Below are 22,022 nucleotides of genomic sequence, written 5' to 3' on the forward strand. Positions count from 1 at the left end.
TGGTCCCTAAGAGAAAAAGGAAACAAACGCAATCGAATTATATCATCAGAAACACCATTTATTTTTACCATATCAGTAATTTCAAGGAATGTTCTGAGATGTAAATGAGGATCTGCATTAGCGGCTCCCCCAAACTGATTCTGTTGAACCATGTTTATCAATGCAGGCTTAAGCTCAAAGTTGTTTGCATTAATAGTCCCTCGTGCTATGCCCGAGTAATGAGCATTCAGTACCGGCCTAAAATGATCTCTGATGGGTATTGCAGGGGGTGGATTTTCATTATCTCTGTTTTCAGCCATTGCTCGAATCTCTTCTCTTCTTGCCTTTCTTAATCTTCTTGCAGTTCTTTCGATTTCAGGATTAAAGATAAGCAAGTAAAGATTTTGCGATCTTCGCATGCACTGTCAAACAAAGATAAGACACAAATCAATGTTTAATGTATTACAATAAAAACAGCTCTAAATTAAAAGAAAGACTAATTGGTAACAATACTAATATAAATTTAAAATATACACTCCCCGGCAACGGCGCCAAAAACTTGTTGCGTGTTTTCTTAATTGCTTGCAAGTGCACAACGTCAAGTTTGTAATAAAATATATTTTTGAGTACAAGTGTCGATCCCACGAGGAGTATGTATTTAAATGTATATTAATGCTTGCAATTAAAATAGTCTCAATTTTATTTAGAAAAATCAATTAACAGATTTGTTTTCACCAATAACTAAATTGAAAATAAATTTAATTATATTATAACACCAAACTTTTTATAACAAATAACTATGGAATAAAAAATCTAGAGGTCCGATTTCACGCAACTATCCACCATGTGTTATTTTGTGTAGCTATATTATAAATGTCCTTATTATACCTTAGCCAAGAATTCTAAATTATCTACTCCCTCTCCCGAGTGCTAAGTAGATACTAATTATCTAACAACAGATTGTAACGTCCCCATCAACAATCTATAATTAAATAACACAATAAGCACTAAATTCTTTTAATGGCTTCAATAGCAATATATGTCCTCCCGAACTATATAAATACTATCGATGTATTTTTTTCCTTTCGTGTTTATAAATTTCCTTTTCCAAGTGATAAATTATAAACATAAGAATCATTCAAGATATGGCCAATAAAATGAAAGCATTAAGATTGGAAAAATAAAAATGAACAATAAGGAACTTATATAGCATAAATCATAAATCCCAACACATGGTTTCTAGTTTTGTTCCATCATTCCTCTAGAAATAAAAATTAGTTCATAATAAAAATAACACAACAATACATAAATCTTAAACAAGACATATCAAATAAAAGTAAAAATAAAGAAAGAAGAACTTAGAACAAGAGCTTGGAGTGCAATGAAATTCCTTTCCAAAAGTGTGCAAGAGAATTCTCAAGAACTTGATAAACTTGATCTTCAATCTTTCTTTGTAGCCTCCAATCCTTCCCTTGCCTCCTCAATGACCTAAATGATGAATAATAGAGGCCTTTTATAGTTCTAGACAAGTCTTATACGCAAAACATCAAAGTCAGCAACTCCCATGCGCAGCACACCAAAGTTTCAGAATTTCCGGACTCTGTCTGTGCATGACCGCGGGTGCGGTGTAAGTATGACCGCGGGTGCGGTCGTGCTTCGATTAAAAAATCATGTTCACACAATAAAGACCGCGGGTGCGGTGCTGACAAGACCGCGGGTGCGGTCTTGCTTCGGCGAAAATTGTCCTTTGCACTTTCTAATTAATCACTTTACTACTCCAAATTCTCATTCTAAGCTTCCAAACTTCAATAACAACAAATCACATAAAACCTGCTCAAGAATCACAAAATTCCAAGTTATAAACAAGTAATAAAAGTACAATAAATTGCACTTATCAGTCAATCAAAATACCTAGAGGTATTGTAGAAGATGTGTTGGTTCAAGTTGATAAATTCATATATCATGTAGATTTTATTGTTTTGGATGCACAACCAATAGAAGTACATAATGAAATTCCAGTAATATTGGGACGACCATTTCTAGCAACTTCAAATGCTTTAATTAATTGTCGAAATGGAATAATGAAATTGTCTTTTGGAAATATGACTCTAGAACTTAACGTGTTCAATTTATGTAAACAACCAAGTATAAATGAAAATGAATATGATAATTAAATAGAAACAATTGTGGAAGAAAATCAACAATCTGAAGTTTTTTCAATGGAAATTTTTTAGTCTGAAAATAATTTTAAAAAAGATGATAATAAAAAACTTGAATTAAAAGTTTTACCATTAGAATTGAAATATGTATTTCATGGTGAAAATAAAACATTCCCTGTTGTAATTTCTTCCACTCTTCTACCAAACCAAGAAGAAGAATTAATTAGATTACTTAAAGAATATAAAAATGCAATTGGATGGATTTTGAAAGATATAAAAGGTATAAATCTTTTAATTTGCACACATAGAATTCACTTGGAAGAAAATGCTAAAACATATCAACAACCACAAAGAAATTTAAATCCACATATGAAAGAAGTTGTTAAGAATGAAATATTAAAATTATTAGATGCTGGAGTTATTTATCCAATCTCAGATAGTAAATTGGTAAGTCCAACACAAGTAGTACCTAAAAAGTCAGGCATAGCTGTTATAAAAAAATGAAAAGGGAGAGTTATTACAAGCTAGGATTCCATCTAGTTGGCGTATGTGTATTGATTATTTAAAATTAAATGATACAACTAGAAAAGATAATTTCCCACTACCATTTTTAGATCAAATTCTAGAAAAAGTAGCAGGTAATTCTTATTATTGTTTTTTTAATAGGTATTCAAGATATTATCAAATACCTATATCCTTAGAAGATCAGGAAAAAACTACTTTCACTTGCCTTTTTAGAACTTTTGCATTTAAAAGAATGCCATTTGGTGTATGTAATGCTCCGGCTACTTTTAAAAGATGCATGTTAAGTATTATCAGTGATATGATTGAAGAATTTTTAGAAGTTTTTATGGATGATATAACTGTTTTTGGAAACTCATTTGAAAATTGACTTAAAAACCTAGAAGAAGTATTAAAAGATTGTAGAACCCGAAAATCAGATTACGTATAAGCCATGTATAATTTCTATTATTTAAATTAGAAATGAATATTTTACATATATATGAAGTGTTTTAATTATTTTAAAAGTAGATGTTTAGTTTTATCTTTTTAGGATAAATACGCGAGGTCGGACCGGAGTTTGGAGATTTGAGATAAGATTAATAATAAGAAAATATTCCTAAATTTAATTTAATACAAGGAATAATTTAATTTAAAGAAATAAAATGTTTTAGAATTTATTTAATTAATTAGAGCTAAGTTGGTAAATAAATTCTTTTAGATTCAATATTTAATTAAATTTTAATTTAAAATATGTAGATGGGGGATGAATTAATCTAGGTATAAAATATTCAAAAAAAAAATGAAACATAACATTTAAATACTTAAATTTTAAGTCAAGCATGCCATGCAATATTCTATCCTAAAGTAATTTGTCATTCACTAAAAATATATATAATGAGTGTATTAAACCTTAAGAATTTAAAATGCAAGATTTAAAACACTATTATACCATGCAAGAAGTAGTAATAATATTTGGTCAAGACAATTCAAAAGTGTAGTAAATTCATTCAAGTCACCTCAATAACCTTTAAAATGAATACAATTCATCACCTTTAATTCACTAGTTATTAGTACATTCAAATACTATAATGCACATAATTCTTCCTCAACTCATTTCCTAGCAAATCCACGTGGGTATACAACAAGAATAAGAACAAGGATCGGCAGAAAAATGGGAATAAAAATGTGTTTCAAATTCCATCCAATTTCATCACTTGTAACTCTCAAATAAATGCACTTGAATACCCATTTAACACTTCTTGTAACCACCACCTCCATTAAATAACATTTCCCCCATCCCTATGACCAAAATATCAAGAAGAAACCAGCTGCAGAAATGGTGAAAATCACATCAGGAACAAGACAAGATATCCAACTCGGTTCCGTCGCGTCGTATTGTCGTTTTGATTTGTTTTTCTTCAAAACAAATTCCAGGCATGTATATGTTGTTCATTTTCTCTTCAATCAAGTCCTATAGATATTTTTAAACTATTATATATGCATGATCCAAGCAATAAATCGAATTTGACAGCAATTTTCCAAGCAAAAATTCTGTACAGTTCATTCTCGGCTCATGTGCATTGGTTCTTCACGGTTGTTGTGTTTTCTGTTGGTTTCAGGATGAAGTTTGGTTCTAGGCACACATGGCTGCTACTAGGCATGATTTAGAGTATGTTAGGGTGTTAGTGATTCATTGGTTTGAGTCCAAACGTTACAAACAAAAGCGTGACAGCAACAACTTCCACAAGCTACGTACTTGGTGCACATGTGCTGTCATTTAGTGTTTAATGGTGGTGTTCGAATCTTGGCTGTCCTAGGGACTATAGACATGGTTAGAACTCTACCTTAACATGTATAAGACGTGACCAATGTGTCCTGTCCAAGATTGGTTCACTGATCCATCAATATTGCGCCAAAACAACACAAGTGCATTTCAGTTTCCCCCAAATTCTGTAGGATTGTGTTTTGGTTTTTGTGGTGTTGTTTGGATTATTGTTGGCCCCTAGCCCATAGCCATGGTTTATACAACTCTACATCATGTCTAGATCGAGCCATGGTCGATCAAATGGCCCTTGGAACGACACAAGACAACAAAACATTTCAATACAATACACTGCACAACAAGTAGTGTTCTCGGCTAACATGTTGCATTGTCCTAGGTGTTGATTCGGATTGTGGTAGGCTTTTAGCCCTTATCCATGGTCCAAGCCATGCCTTAGGATGTTGGTAAGAGTCTAGGGTCGATGGTTCAAGCCAAGAGTCAAAATATTTCAGAGTTTCAACCCAAATAAGCAACATAGCCGCTGCTGTATTTTCTGTTTTTTTTACAGTAACTTGGGTCACGGTTTTTGGTGTGGTTTGAGTTCTTGTGTGGCTTTTAGCCCATGGCCTTGGACTGGACAGTACCTCAATGAGTTAGGAAGGTCATGTTTTTTGCCGTTTGTGATTTGGTCGAGTTTACAGGTCGTACGCGAATTTACGGTGAAAGGTGCCAAAATGACTCTCGAAAGGGTGTTTTATGTTTTTGGATTCCTTTCACCTATTGTCGTGTTTTACAATTATTATGCATATTTTTCAGTATGTTTGGGGTATTTTTAATCATGGTTAAACGTCGGTTTAATGTTGGTTCGGGTTGGTACGAAGCCATGGTTAAAAATCAAGTTGTTGGTCCGAATCGTCTCGTTTTTGGTTCTATTGTTAAAATTTTGTCAAGTTAAGATTTATTGCATGTGTCACATATTAGTAGTAAGTCCCAGCAAGCCTGGGAACGATCCAACTCATCCGGTAAAAATAAGTTTATAATTATATTACGTGCATAAAAATATAAAAATTTTATTTTTGAGATATATGTTATATGCCTCGTGGCCACCTTATGCTTATGGGTTTGGAAGTCGGTAGGTGCAACCGAGGACCTCTCCGCCCGGTGACTTACGACCGGTTATGATTATGTATGGGTACGGACATCCAGTCCAAGGACTGTGATTGATCTCTACCGCCCAGTATACTGTGGTTTAGTCTGATCAGGCGCTTACGCTATGTTATGAGCCACTTGCTTAGAAACATTATCTCTACCAGAAAATTATGATATGTTATGAAAGAGCTCTATTGAGCAAAGCTTTTACGTATGATTTTTAGATATGCACGTAGTTATAATTATTCACGATACGATTTTCACCATGCACTTTACGATACGTTATTTTTACGTTACATGCGCTTTTATGATATATTTACTTGTTATTCACGATATATACATGTTGAGTCTTTAGACTCACTAGACTTGATTGTTGTAGGTATTGATGAGGTCGGGACCGTGGACGGAGACCAGTGAGCGATCTTGGGACAGCAGTAGTAAACCCAAGGACCTCACGATTTAGTTTATGCACCTTTTTATTATTCAAACTCAGTTTAATATGTTGGAGTATTTTTAAATTGATGTTTACGTTTGAGTATTTTTAAATTGTTGGTTGAAACAATATTTGCTTCCGCTTTTATTTTAAAGTTAAAAACTATTTACATGTTTATTTAATTAAATGAGACAAGATAATTATTTATTTTAGAAAATTTTTAATAATCCCAAAAATTTATGAATGCGAAATACGGTCCTTTACAGTTGGTATCAGAGCCTATGATCTTGTAAAGGATTGTACTACTACTGCTCTCGAGAAGCTCATGAAGTCATGTCTTCGGTCTGTAAGTTTTACGATTAAGCATTTATTTTAAAGCTCGAAATATTTTTACATCATGATTGCATGAAAGATTTTATGTCAAGATTACGATTATGCATTATTTATTTGAATTATAGAAATAATGGAATTATGCATGTTGGTTACGTATAGGTTATAATTATGGAACAACATGCCTCCTAGACGCAATGTTGGACGCCCGAGAGGTGATGATGAGCGCCGTCATGAGGACGGTGAGGGTCAGAGACAAGGGGAGAACGAGGAGAGAGATTTACCACCACCCCCTCCACCAGACATGAATGCCCAGATGCTAGCTGGGATGACTCAGTTCTTCGCACAGTTTGCGGGGAACAATGCAGTGGGAGCCAGACAGCCGGGACCGGAGGCTATCTATGAGCGGTTCATGAAGATGCGACCAAAGGAATTCTTAGGGACATCCGATCCTATGGCAGCCGAGGGTGGGATTAAGTCCCTTGAGGTTATTTTTGAGTTTATGGGGCTTGAAGACGGAGATAGGGTTCGATGTGCGACCTACTTGTTCGGAGGAGATGCTCGCCTATGGTGGGAAGGAGCATCAGTGACTTTGGATTTGACTACTTTGAGCTGGGAGCGCTTCACCGAGGTATTGTACTCTAAATATTTTACTGAAGAGGTGCGTTCCAGATTGACCACGGAGTTCATGACCCTGAGGCAGGGAGATTTGACAGTTACGGAGTTCATCCGTAAGTTCGAGAAGGGATGTCATTTTGTACCCCTGATTGCTAATGAAGTTGAAGCCAAATTGAGGCATTTTCTGAATGGTCTGCGGCCGATCTTACGCCGTGATGTTAGGGTGGCTGGCCCTACTACTTATGATGTGGCTGTTTCTAGAGCTCTAGCGGCAGAGCAAGACCAGAATGATATTGAGCACGATCGCCAGGGCAAGCGACCATTTCAGGCACCACACCGTCCCCCTCAGCCGCATCATCAGAATAAGAGACCTTTCCACGGTCCACCCTGGAACAGAGGGCCGCAACAGCAACAACATGGACGAGCAGTCCCGAGGACAGTGGAGTATCCAGTCTGTGCCAGGTGCTCACGTCGTCATGCTGGGCCTTGTATGTATGGTTCGGGAAAGTGTTACAAATGTGGTAGTACTGACCACATATTGAAGAATTGCCCACAGAAGAATCTGCCTACCCAAGGCAGAGTTTTTGCTCTCCATGCTGCGGAGACTAACCCTGAGACGATGCTCATGACAGGTATCCTAAATCCTTAAGTTGTATTTGAATTTTAATGTTTTGGGGTTAATATTTTGAACTTAGAATTTATGATAAGACTGAATGCTCTAATCAGTGTTATTTACGGGAATTTAGGTTAGAAGAACTTTGATCTTTGCATGTCTATAAGCATAGTTCTTGTAAAACTATTGGGTTTAGCATAATATTCCAATCTTTCAGGGAGAATCTTTATAGTCGGTTCAGCTACGAAAGCCTTGATAGATTCAGGGGCTACTCATTCGTTCATTTCAGAAATCTTTGCAAATTCTCTCAAGATCAAATCAATTGGACTAAACATAGCGTATTCAGTAGCGTTGCCTTCTGGAGAGGAGTTGACAGCTACTAATGTGATCCGAAATATAGACCCTGAACTTCATGGTAATCTTGTGTATGAGGATCGGATCGTTCTGTCAATGCCAGAATTTGATATCATTCTAGGGATGAATTGGCTACTGAGGAACCGAGTTTTGATTGAATTCCAACAGACATCTGTTCTAGTCCGACCACCTGGGATGGAACAATTTTTATTCGAGCCAGACAGGTATTTTAATTTACCGCGTATGATATCTTGCGTCCAGGCTAGGAAACTCATGCATCGAGGGTGCCGAGCATTTTTAGCTACTCTTGTATCTTTTCCCGAGAAGCCCAAACAGTCAGCATCCGATGTTCCTATTGTTCGGGACTTTCTAGACATTTTTCCTGATGACGTCTCTGGTTTACCACCTGTGAGAGAGGTGGAATTTTCTATTGAGCTTATGCCCGGTACTACGCCGATCTCCAAAGCACCATACCGATTAGCACCGACAGAGATGGCAGAACTCAAGAAACAGATTCAAGAACTTCTGGACAAGGAGTTCATTCGCCCGAGCTTTTCACCATGGGGTGCACCGGTTTTGTTTGTGAAGAAAAAGGATGGTTCGATGAGGCTCTGCATTGATTACCGGGAGTTGAACAGAGTTACAATGAAGAACAAATACCCACTCCCGAGGATTGAAGATTTATTTGATCAGTTGCAGGGAGCTTCCGTATTCTCTAAGATTGATCTGCGTTCTGGGTATCATCAGTTACGGGTGAAAGACGCCGATGTTTTCAAGACTGCTTTCAGGACTCGTTATGGACACTTCGAGTTCCTTGTGATGCCGTTCGGTTTGAAGAATGCGCCAGCGATCTTCATGGATCTCATGAATCGCGTATTTCAGCCGTAACTTGATCAGTTTGTGATAGTATTCATAGACGACATTCTTGTCTACTCAAAGAATTAAGAGGATCATAGCAGACATCTGACCACAGTATTGCAGACCCTACAAAAGCACCAGTTATTCGCAAAGTTCAGCAAGTGCGAGTTCTGGTTAGAGAAGGTGGCGTTCTTAGGCCACGTCGTTTCTAGCAGCGGTATTGAGGTAGACCCGGCGAAAGTTGCAGCAGTCAGAGATTGGGTGGTGCTGCAAAATGCGTCAGAGATCCGTAGTTTCCTTGGGCTAGCAGGATACTATCGGAAGTTTATTCAGGGATTCTCCTCCATTGCAGTTCCACTCACATCATTGACGAAGAAGAATGTTAAGTATGTGTGGAGCGAGGAATGTCAGAAGAGCTTCGATACATTGAAGCAAGCTCTTATTTCGGCGCCAGTATTGGCCATGCCTTCAGGACCCGGAGATTTTGTTCTATATACCGATGCTTCGAAACTCGGGTTAGGTGCAGTATTGATGCAGCATGGGAAGGTGATAGCATATGCTTCTCGTCAGTTGAAGATTCATGAGAATAATTATCCTACCCATGATCTAGAGTTGGAAGCCGTAGTATTTGCATTGAAGATTTGGAGACATTATTTGTACGGAGAGAAGTGTCAGATCTTCACCGACCACAAAAGTCTCAAATACTTCTTTACACAGAAAGGGTTGAATATGCGGCAGAGGCGTTGGTTGGAGCTAGTAAAGGACTACGATTGTGACTAGCTATCATCCTGGCAAAGCTAATGTAGTTACAGACGCGTTGAGCAGGAAGGTCGCATGGATGGCTCATTTGGTGGTTTCGAGACCTCTTCAGTTTGAGATGCAGATGTTTGATTTAGAGACATATCCTCGAGGTAGAGTTTCTCATCTATCTACTTTGACGATCCAGTCTTCTCTCTTAGACCGTATTCGTAGTGGGCAGTTAGCAGATGAGAAATTGGCTAAGTGAAGACAGAGAGATGAAGCCAAGGGCAGTATCTTGTACACAGTTAGAGACGGTATTGTCAGATATCGGGACAGAATGTGGGTTCCGAGCAGCGATTCTATTCGAGAGGATATCTTATCTGAGGCCCATATGTCGTCGTACTGAATTCATCCTGGGAGTACAAAGATGTACAAAGACCTGCAGTTATTATATTGGTGGCCAGGGATGAAGAGAGATATCAGACGTTTTGTATCCGAGTGTCTGACGTGTCAGCTAGTGAAAGCGGAACATCAGAGACCAGCGGGTATGCTCAAGCCTCTTCCTATTCCCGAGTGGAAGTGGGAGAATGTCACCATGGACTTCGTTGTCGGTATGCCGAAGTCAGTCAGAGGGTCGAATGCTATATGGGTGATTGTTGATCGTCTTACGAAATCAGCTCATTTCTTGCCTATTAAGACTACTTTCTCCATGATCCAGTATGCAGAGTTATATATCCGGGAGATCGTTAGACTTCATGGCATTCCCGTTTCTATAGTGTCTGACCGAGATCCTAGATTCACTTCATCATTTTGGAAGAGTCTACATTCAGCTATGGGTACGAAGTTATTGTTTAGCACAGCTTTTCACCCACAGACAGATTGTCAGTCCGAGAGAGTTATCCAGATTTTGGAGGATATTCTTCGTGCATGTGTTCTTGATTTCTCCGGGAGTTGGGAATCAAAGCTACCATTGGTGGAGTTTACCTATAACAAGAGTTTTCAGTCGTCTATAGGCATGGCTCCATATGAAGCACTGTACGGTCATAAGTGCAGATCGCCTATTCATTGGGATGAAGTAGGGGAGAGAGCAGAATTGGGTGCGGAGATTGTGCAGCAGGCTGCTGATGTAGTAGTCAAGATCCGTAATAGAATGAGGACCGCTCAGAGTAGACAGAAGAGTTATGCGGATCAGAGGAGGAGGGATCTGGAGTTTGCTGTTGGTGACCATGTTTTCGTGAAGATAGCACCGATGAAAGGTGTCATGAGGTTCGGGAAGAAAGGGAAGCTCAGTCCGAGATTCATTGGACCATTTGAGATCCTCGACAGAGTTGGGACATTAGCTTATCGTGTTGTTCTTCCACCGAAACTGGCCGGAGTGCACAATATCTTTCACGTCTCCATGTTGAGGAAGTATATGGCGAATCCATCGCATGTTTTGAACTTTGAACCTTTGCAGCTCACTCCGAACTTGTCTTATGAGGAAAGACCAGTGCAAATTTTAGACAGGCAGGTAAAAAGCTTCGGAACAAAATGTTCAAGCTAGTGAAGGTCAAGTGGCTCAATCATTCGGAGGAGGAAGCTACATGGGAATCTGAGCCAGAGATGAAAAGTCGATATCCCGAGTTATTCGGTAAGATTTAATTTCGGGGACGAAATTCTTTTTGGGGGGAGAGTTGTAGAACCCGAAAATCAGATTACGTATAAGCCATGCATAATTTCTATTATTTAAATTAGAAACGAATATATTTTACATATATATGAAGTGTTTTAATTATTTTAAAAGTAGATGTTTAGTTTTATCTTTTTAGGATAAATACGCGAGGTCGGACCGGAGTTTGGAGATTTGAGATAAGATTAATAATAAGAAAATATTCCTAAATTTAATTTAAGGCAAGGAATAATTTAATTTAAAGAAATAAAATGTTTTAGAATTTATTTAATTAATTAGAGCTAAGTTGGTAAATAAATTCTTTTAGATTCAATATTTAATTAAAGTTTAATTTAAAATATGTAAATGAGGGATGAATTAATCTAGGTATAAAATATTTAAAAAAAAATGAAACATAACATTTAAATACTTAAATTTTAAGTCAAGCATGCAATATTCTATCCTAAAGTAATTTGTCATTGACTAAATATATATATAATGAGTGTATAAGAATTTAAAATGCAAGATTTAAAACACTATTATACCATGCAAGAAGTAGTAATAATATTTGGTCAAGACAATTCAAAAGTGTAGTAAATTCATTCAAGTCACCTCAATAACCTTTAAAATGAATACAATTCATCACCTTTAATTCACTAGTTATTAGTACATTCAAATACTATAATGCACATAATTCTTCCTCAACTCATTTCCTAGCAAATCCAAGTGGGTATACAGCAAGAATAAGAACAAGGATCGGCAGAAAAATGTGAATAAAAATGTGTTTCAAATTCCATCCAATTTCATCACTTGTAACTCTCAACTAAATGCACTTGAATACCCATTTAACACTTCTTGTAACCACCACCTCCATTACATAACATTTCCCCCATCCCTATGACCGAAATATCAAGAAGAAACCAGCTGCAGAAATCGTGAAAATCACAGCAGGAACAAGACAAGATATCCAACTCGGTTCCGTCGCGTCGTATTGTCGTTTTGATTTGTTTTTCTTCAAAACAAATTACAGGCATGTATATGTTGTTCATTTTCTCTTCAATCAAGTCCTATAGACATTTTTAAACTATTATATATGCATGATCCAAGCAATAAATCGAATTTGACAGCAAGTTTCCAAGCAAAAATTCTGTACAGTTCATTCTCGGCTCATGTGCATTGTTGCTTCACGGTTGTTGTGTTTTCTGTTGGTTTCAGGATGAAGTTTGGTTCCAGGCACACATGGCTGCTACTAGGCATGATTTAGAGTATGTTAGGGTGTTATTGATTCATTGGTTTGAGACCAAACGTTTCAAACAAAAGCGTGACAGCAACAACTTCCACAAGCTACGGACTTGGTGCACATGTGCTGTCATTTAGGGTTTAATGGTGGTGTTCGAATCTTTGCTGTCCTAGGGACTATATCCATGGTTAGAACTCTACCTTAACATGTATAAGACGTGACCAAGGTGTCCTGTCCAAGCTTGGTTAACTGATCCATCAATATTGCGCCAAAACAACACAAGTGCATTTCGGTTTCCCCCAAATTCTGTAGGATTGTGTTTCGGTTTTTGTGGTGTTGTTTGGATTATGGTTGGCCCCTAGCCCATAGCCATGGTTCATACAACTCTCCATCATGTCTAGATCGAGCCATGGTCGATCAAATGGCCCTTGGAACGAGACAAGACAGCAAAACATTTCAATACTATACACTGCACAGCAAGTAGTGTTCTCGGCTAACATGTTGCATTGTCCTAGGTGTTGACTCGGATTGTGGTTGGCTTTTAGCCCTTATCCATGATCCAAGCCATGCCTTAGGATGTTGGTAAGAGTATAGGGTCGATGGTTCAAGCCAAGAGTCAAAATATTTCAGAGTTTCAACCCAAATAAGCAACATAGCCGCTGCTGTATTTTCTGTTTTTTTACAGTAACTTGGGTCACGGTTTTTGGTGTGGTTTGAGTTCTTGGGTGGCTTTTAGCCCATGGACTTGGACTGGACAGTACCTCAATGAGTTAGGAAGGTCATGTTTTTGTCCGTTCGTGATTTGGTCGAGTTTAGAGGTCGTACGAGAATTTACGGTGAAAGGTGCCAAAATTAATCTCGAAAGGGTGTTTTATGTTTTTGGATTCCTTTCACCTATTGTCGTGTTTTACAATTATTATGCATATTTTTCAGTATGTTTGGGGTATTTTTAATCATGGTTAAACGTCGGTTTAATGTTGGTCTGGGTTGGTACGAAGCCATGGTTAAAAATCAAGTTGTTGGTCCGAATCGTCTCGTTTTTGGTTCTATTGTTAAAATTTTGTCAAGTTAAGATTTATTGCATGTGTCACATATTAGTAGTAAGTCGCAGCAAGCCTGGGAACGATCCAACTCATCCGGTAAAAATAAGGTTATAATTATATTACGTGCATAAAATATAAAATGTTTATTTTTGAGATATATGTTATATGCCTTGTGGCCACCTTATGCTTATGGGTTTGGAAGTCGGTAGGCGCAACCGAGGACTTCTCCGCCCGGTGACTTACGACCGGTTATGATTATGTATGGTTACGGACATCCAGTCCAAGGACTGTGATTGATCTCTACCGCCCAGTATACTGTGATTTAGTCTGATCAGGCACTTACGCTATGTTTTGGGCCACTTGCTTAGAAACATTATCTCTACCAGAAAATTATGATATGTTATGACAGAGCTCTATTGAGAAAAGATTTTACGTATGATTTTTAGATATGCACGTAGTTATAATTATTCACGATACGATTTTCACCATGCACTTTACGATACATTATTTTTACGTTAGATGTGATTTTATGATATATTTACTTGTTATTCACGATATATACATGTTGAGTCTTTAGACTCACTAGACTTGATTTTTGTAGGTATTGATGAGGTCGGGACCGCGGACGGAGACCAGTGAGCGATCTTGGGACAGTAGTAGTAAACCCGAGGACCTCACGATTTAGTTTATGCACCTTTTTATTATTCAAACTCAGTTTAATATGTTGGAGTATTTTTAAATTGATGTTTACGTTTGAGTATTTTTAAATTGTTTGTTGAAACAATATTTGCTTCCGCTTTTATTTTAAAGTTAAAAACTATTTACATGTTTATTTTAATTAAATGAGATAAGATAATTATTTATTTTAGAAAATTTTTAATAATCCCGAAAATTTATGAATGCGAAAGATGGCCTTTACAAAGATGTTAAGAAAAAAATCTTGTTTTAAATTGAGAAAAATGTCATTATATGGTTAAAATCTGGGATTGTTTTAGGACATGAGATCTGAAAAAAAATTGAATTTGATAAATTCAAAGTTGATGTTATTGCTAATTTAACATCCCCAAAAACAGTTAAAGAAGTTTGATCATTCTTGGTTTCATGCAGGATTTTTTAGAAGGTTTATAAAGAATTTCTGTATAATATCTAAACCAATTTCAAATCTTTTAACAAAAGATACACAATTTGAATGGACTCAGAAAAGTGAAAATACTTTTAAAAAATAATTAATCTTTTAATTACATCACCTATTTTACGATCTCCAGGTTGGTCTTTACCATTTGAATTAATGTGTGATGCAAGTGATTATGCTATAGGAGCTGTGTTAGGACAAAGAAAAGAAGGAAAACCTTATGTAATTTATTATGCTAGTAGAATATTAAATAGTGCTCAAATAAATTATTCAACTACTGAAAAAGAATTACTGTTAGTAGTATTTGCATTAGATAAGTTTTGATATTATTTAATTGGTTCTACTACTATTTTTTACATAGATCATTCTGCCGTAAAATATTTATCAAATAAACAAGATGTTAAGCCAAGATTAATACGCTGGATTTTATTGTTACAAGAATTTGATATTATAATTAAAGAAAAAAAAAAGAAAAAAAATGTCGTAGCCGATCATTTTTCTAGAATAATGACTGAATCATCTAATAATAGAATACCAATAAATGAAAATTTTTCAGATGATCAGTTGTTTTATGCTACTATCATGCCATGGTTTGCTAACATTGTAAATTTTCTTGTGACAAGTAAAATGTCTTCTTATTGGAATTCACAGGATAAGAATAAATTCTTGTTAGAAGTTAAAATTTTATTGGGATGATACTTACTTGTTTAAGTATTGTCTTGACCAAATTTTTCGATGATACATACCCGACAATGAAGTAAGTAATGTTATTAATTTTTTTCATTCTGAACCATGTGGAGGTCATTTTTCATCCAATAAAACAACTACAAAAATCTTACAATGTGGATTTTATTGGCCGTCTTTATTCAAAATTACGCATTTATTTTGCAAATCTTGTGAAAACTGACAGAAGATGGGATCAATTTCAAAACGAAACATGATAACTTTAAATCCAATCATAATTATTGAAATATTTTATAGTTGGGGGATAGATTTTATGGGTCCATTTCCATTATCTTTTGGATTTTCCTATATTTTAGTGGTTATTGATTATGTTTCTAAATGGATTGAAGCAATTGCAGGTAGAACTAATGATCCTAAAGTTGTTATAAAATTTTTAAAAGAAAATATTTTTAGCCGATTTGGGATACCTAGAGCAATAATTAGTGATAACGGAAGTCATTTTATAAATAAATCATTTTCTTCTTTGTTAAGAAAATATGGCATTACACATAAAGTTTCTACTCCATATCATCCTCAAAGTAATGGTCAAGTTGAACTTGCAAATAGAGAAATAAAATAAATTTTAGAAAAATAGTTAATCCAACTCGAAAAGATTGGTCTTTAAGATTAACTGATGCATTATGGGAATATAGAACTGCATTTAAAACATCATTAGGGATGTCACCATATAGGTTAGTTTTTGGTAAGCATTGTCATTTACCAGTTGAACTTGAACATAAAGCTTTTTGGGAAATTAAAGAATTTAATTTTAATCTAGATGATGCATCTAAATTAAGAAAATTACAATTAAATGAACTTGAAGAATTAAGAAATGATGCATATGAAAATTCAAAGATTTATAAAGATAGAACTAAAGCCTTTCATGATAAAAATTTTATGAGAAATTCATTTGAAATTGGACAAAAAGTTCTACTTTATTATTCTCATTTGCATTTATTTCTAGGAAAACTAAGATCGGGGTGGTCAGGACCATTTATAGTTAAATTTGTTTATCCTCATGGTGCTGTTGATATTGAAAATCCTAAAAATAATGATGTGTTTAAAGTTAATGGGCATAGACTTAAGCCTTTTATAGAGAATAAAATTTTTAATGATGAGTTTATGCCTTTATATGATTCACAATAGTTGTTTGATATTTTCATTCTGTTTTTGCAGATTCTAGTTCATTTCCCGGTTGAGTGGCGGATAACGGTACTCCGTGACTGTCTAAGTCGGTTTTTTTCAGTTTCCCCAAAATAATTGAAATAATAATAATAATAATAATAATAATAATAATAATAATAATAATAATAATATGGATGCGTGTATTATGAGTCTTCATAAATATTTTTCTTGTTTATATGATAATGCACTGAAAAAATATATGAATCTAGATGTGAGCGACTAAGGTTGATGATGTATTATGGCATAACAAATGATGTCCATTTGATAATTGAACAAAAGTCCGATTGGTTGGGAAAGCAAGTGAAATAATAATAAGACATATGCCAGGATTTGGTAAAAGAACATATGCCAAAAAGCGAAGAGCTAAACGTATAGGTGGATGTCATAAATGTGCAATGTGGACTTGTAAAGGAAAATACAAAAATGTTGGAATGACATCAATAAATAGAGAAGATAAAATTTTATTCATGAAGAATAGTATGAGTAAAGAGCCTTCGGATAATTTTCTAGAGGTTCTTGATACGCATTCTAGTGGATATGTGCAAAATGAACTTCTTAAACTATGGTGGCAATTTCAACACGAGGAATATCAATATGGACGGTGGAATCAGCATTACAAAGATCCTACACTAGCAACACATAGATTATATATATATATATATATATATATATATATATATATATATATATACATATATATAGACATACACACACACACAAAATTTAGTCTTGGGAATCTGAAGTTAAAAGACCCTGTTTGCCAATTTATAAGAAAATTAGATGGGAAGCATATCCTGGACTCATAGAAGGTGTTGAAGCCGTTACTGAATGTAAAATCAGAGGAAGATGTGAGCCACAATCACAACTACGTTGTATATATGTGTTTTAATTTTATGTCATTTTTATTTTCTTTTATTAATAATAATTTCCTGTTCAAATAATGACTTTTGGCATGTTACACCTATAAATCCATATGCTGGGATCTAAAAATTACATAAAACATATTTCTAAACATGTCAACATTCATGGTAAGTAAAATAAAAAATATTTGTGTATTTTGTGGATCTAGTGCAGGAAAATATTCAATTTATGAAGAAGTAACAGAAAAGCTTGGAATAACACTTGCTACAAAAAGATTCATTTCGTATATGGTGGTGGTGAAGTTGATCTCATGGGAAAAGTTGTTAAAGCTTCGCATACAGGTTGAAGTGAAGTATTAGGCATTATTCCGATTACTTTAGCCAATCTTACTGGATCAACAATAGGAGAAGAAATGAAAATGGACAACATGCATGAACAAATTAATCAAATGATTGAACATTCAGATGCTTTCATTGCTTTGCCAGGAATTTCGGTACTTTGGGGGAAAAATTTCATACTGTTTGCTGGCACAATTAAATATCCACAATAAGCCAATTGGTTTGTTAAATGTTAACAAATATTATGATAAACTGTTATTGTTTCTTGATGATGTTGTGGAATAGGGATTTCTTTCATTAGCTTCACGAAGGATGTTAGTTTCTGCTACAAGTGAAGGTGAACTTATTGATTTACTGCAAGGATTTAGTCATAAACCAGATCCATTCTTATCTCAACTTAATTGGCCAACATCCAAGAGTAATAAAAGAAAATTAATGTGATGCTAAACTTGTGATTCAACGGTATGTTTTAATGTTTTTTAAGGTATGAATAATTTCTTTTTCTCCTCCTTTTAGTTTTTTTTATGAAAATAAAAATATATATTTATATATAGTAATAATAATAATAATTTTTAGTTCAATGTCGAGTAAGGTGTAAGTAAAATGCACTTGAGACGCATTAGTTAATAATTATTGGAAAATCACAATACACTAGATTTTAATATTCAAATTACAGACTACAAGAATTTTTTTTTTCATATGTACCAATTTATATATATTGTAAGGCCTTGTAATTAATTATCCGGTAATTTGGCATAATTAGAATAATTTTTTGTTGTAAAATTAAAATAATTATTTATGCCAAATAAATTCAAGAAGTGTGTTAAAAATATGTATTTTAGAATATCGGAGAATTTAACGATATAAAATACATATAGAGTTTAAATAACACACGATATCAAAATAAATACAGACCGAGATAGATGGGCTTGAGTTACTATTTTAGTAACCAAATACACAAGATGTATATATACATATACATACACACAACGTACCTTTAAAAGAGAGAAGGAAGAATAAGAAAGAAAGAAACTCATTCCCTCAACCCCAATTCCCGTAGTTTGAGGAGCAGCTGCGGCAAAATCGCGATATCTCCTCCGTCCGACGTCGAAATATCAATCAGTCTAAAGGGGTGTCTTCCTAACATCCCAGGCTTCGATTCAAGTCAGAAATCGCGAAGTTTGAGCAAGGATTCGGGTAGATCGAAGCTTCTGTTTCTGTGCGAATTCTTCCGGTTTTGGGGTGAGAGTTTTGTGCTGCTGCGATTTTTACAACTTGAATTTGTAGAAATCACCTAAATAGAACTTGTAGCTCTGTTTGTTAGCTTTCTATAGCCACTAGAATCATTGAATTTGGATAAGAAAGGGATTTGATATGATTTTGCTACCAAAATGTGTCAAAATGGAATTCTGTGTTGGAGCTGTGTACAACACCTACTGTAATTCGTGTTTATGGCATTTAAGCGCTCGAATTCTGGACTTGTGATTCAAATGAAAGTTGTAGAGCTATGTGTTTTCTTCATATTGATATAAGATTCGTTAAATTCCATTAAGAATTGAGATAGTTATGCTCATTTTTCCAAAACTGCTCAGTACGAGATTCTGTCCGATAATCTGTTGAGTGGCAGTGTGTTCTTGATAATTCTGAGATTTATATACTGAGATTTGGAAAATGGTTTCTTCTAGAAAAACTTAGATATTTGAGTTGTATTTCATTTCCAATTGACGGATATTGATTTGGGTCAAAAATGAATTAGATATGAATTTTATGGTCATAGGTGCCGAATCTGAAACTGTAAAAGAATTCATTTTTCTAGATTTCTGGTTGTGGATGTTTATCCATGTCAAGATGATTGAATTTCTTGTTGACATCTTCTGATGAAATAAGGGTTTTTGAGTTAGGATTCCAACCATGTATGATAAGTATATTTTGGTTAAGTTTTGGTTAAGTTTTGACCCTAAAACTTAGCATAGGTACAAGCTGAAATTTGGAAATATTGTTATTGAATTGGAAATTTACTCGACTTGTTATATCATCTTACTGTTAGGCCGAGGAGATCAAAGTTGAGCTTGTTGTCGTCGTTATATTTCGGTATAGGTATGTTACAGCTCGGTAACATACGACGGTAAAACATAAATTATGTTTAATTGTCATTTTGTGTTGCATTGATCATGTTTGTGACTTGTTGACTGTTGTAATTTGTTAAATACCTTTGTTGTGATATATGTTATTATTGTGACATATTATTGGCATTTAGCATATGACATACTGTTGTGACATTCATGTTGAGCCATATCGTTCTTATTAGCCCATTGTTGATATCCGTTGTTATCTGGCACTGTTGTTTATCTCGGGATCATAGTGTGGCTGATAGGTCTATACAAATAATACCGTAGATGTGATTCAACAATCCTATGGTTAGTGCAGCCTTTTGAGGTGAGCGCTAGGATTGTGTCATCTAGTTCGTTCGGTTGTGCCATCCTGTTATATTGTATCAGCTGTATGGATGCCGAGTCAGGGGTGTTATTCAGCACAGCTTGGCATACCTCGCATACTTGGCAGGGCGGTTTAGCTGCATGACGATGTAGCTCCTCTGTGTTGTTGCTCGAGCATTATTCCCGTTGTTATCGTACCGTTTATTGGCTCCTGTTATCCCGATTATTCGTTGAGACTTTCATGCATTGCATATTACATTTTATTATATGATTATGTATGATTTTTTATTATTGTTGTTATTGTTGAACTGTTTCTTACCAGAATCCTAACCTCAGTTGTTTACTGGGGGGCTGCTGTGGTTTCTATTGGGCACCATGGTAGATCTCTCGAGTCGTTTTGCAGCATCAGGCCGAGGTTCCACCAATGGAGCTCGGGATTGAGGTTGGATTGCTTGGTTCTGTTCAGTGGAGTCTCCCAGTTAGTCTATATGTATGTCTTGAGTTTGTTTCAGTCTTGTATTGTATTTTATTTGCCGGGGAGATTCCCCGTGTATCTGTAATGATATTTGGTTGTTCTTGTTATGTTCTGAGGCGACTCTGTGATTTTAATGATCTGGTGAGTATTTGGTAAGTTTTAAATTATGTTTAGTCCTGGCCAGTGCGGCTATAGGTTGTTGACTTTGATTTTGTTTTAATGACTCTAGTTGGAGTATATTTTGATATAAAATGCTGCTTGAGTTTTCGGGATGTCCTCCTTACGAGGAGGTCATGCCAATTTTTTTCTAGGCCCTGAGGTCTGTTTTAAAGTATTTTAAACTTTTTTCCGCTGTAGTTTTAAATCAAACCATTATTGTTTGATCATTAATTGTAGTTAGAGTAAATGGGCCTCCTATCTTGGTATCAGAGTGTAAAATGGGATACGCTCGAACTAAAGTATAGGACATTTGAGTCTTGGCACTAAAATGGTTGTTGCGCCTGTGTATGTTACTTGACAGCATGCTTATGTAATTATATGATTTGTTTGCTTACATTCAAATTGTTTTTGTGTTTTATCGTATAGAATGGAGGGAGGTGGAGAAATTCCTATTGATGAGATTCCTTTAGCTCGAGGTCGTGATCGAGGTCGTGGTCGTGGTAGACCTCGTGTCCATGTTGTTGATGATACTTTTGTTGAGCAAGCTGCTGATCATCTAGACCAGCTTAGGATGGATGAGTTAGTTGCGCGTTTCCATTCTATGCATCCTCCTCGATTCAGTGGTTCGGAGGGAGCTGAGAAAGCAGAATTATGGATTTCTGAGATTGAAGAATTGTTCGATTTGATTGAGTATCCTCCAGAGTGTCGATTGAGATTAGCTGTGCATCAGTTGAAAGATCGTGCCAAAATGTGGTGGTCTACTACATTAATGACTTTAGATGCTCATAGGATCATTCCATCATGGGATATATTCAAGCTGAAGTTTAAGGAGAGTTACTGTCCTCCATCATCCTACAGTTCTAAGGGTTCTGAGTTTCATAACCTGAAACAAGGCGATATTTCAGTTGCGGAGTATGCAGATTCTTTTTATGCTATGCTGAGATATGCTCCTCATGTTGCTGCAAGTCAGGTTGCGGTTGTTGAAATTTTTATTCAAGGATTGAACGATCATCTGCACCCTTTTGTTTCTGCCAGTAAGCCACTGAATTATCTTGAAGCTGTGGAAATAGAAAAAAGGGCTGAAGCTAGTCTTAAGAGGAGTGGCAATCGAGTTCCTACCCAACATCATCATTCAGGAAGGCAACAATTCAGTTCATCTGGTTCTGCATCTCTTCGTCCACGTGGGAAGCAATTTAAGAAGCCTGGTTCTAGTTCTTCGAGTTCAGGGAACCGTGGTGGATATCGTTATAGTGGACCTTATTGTGATCACTGTGGGGGCAAGC

General features: G+C 35.7%; 1 long non-coding RNA gene across 1 annotated transcript; it reads left to right on the top strand.

The window, feature by feature from the left end:
• Nucleotides 1–18,471: 18,471 nt before the first annotated feature.
• On the top strand, nucleotides 18,472–20,832 carry LOC140811814 (uncharacterized). Its single transcript, XR_012113542.1, has 2 exons — nucleotides 18,472–18,912; nucleotides 19,718–20,832. It is a non-coding gene; the product is annotated as an uncharacterized lncRNA (long non-coding RNA).
• Nucleotides 20,833–22,022: the final 1,190 nt, after the last annotated feature.

The sequence above is a fragment of the Primulina eburnea genome, chromosome 1 (assembly GCF_022965805.1).
Source record: "Primulina eburnea isolate SZY01 chromosome 1, ASM2296580v1, whole genome shotgun sequence".
Lineage (NCBI taxonomy): Eukaryota > Viridiplantae > Streptophyta > Magnoliopsida > Lamiales > Gesneriaceae > Primulina > Primulina eburnea.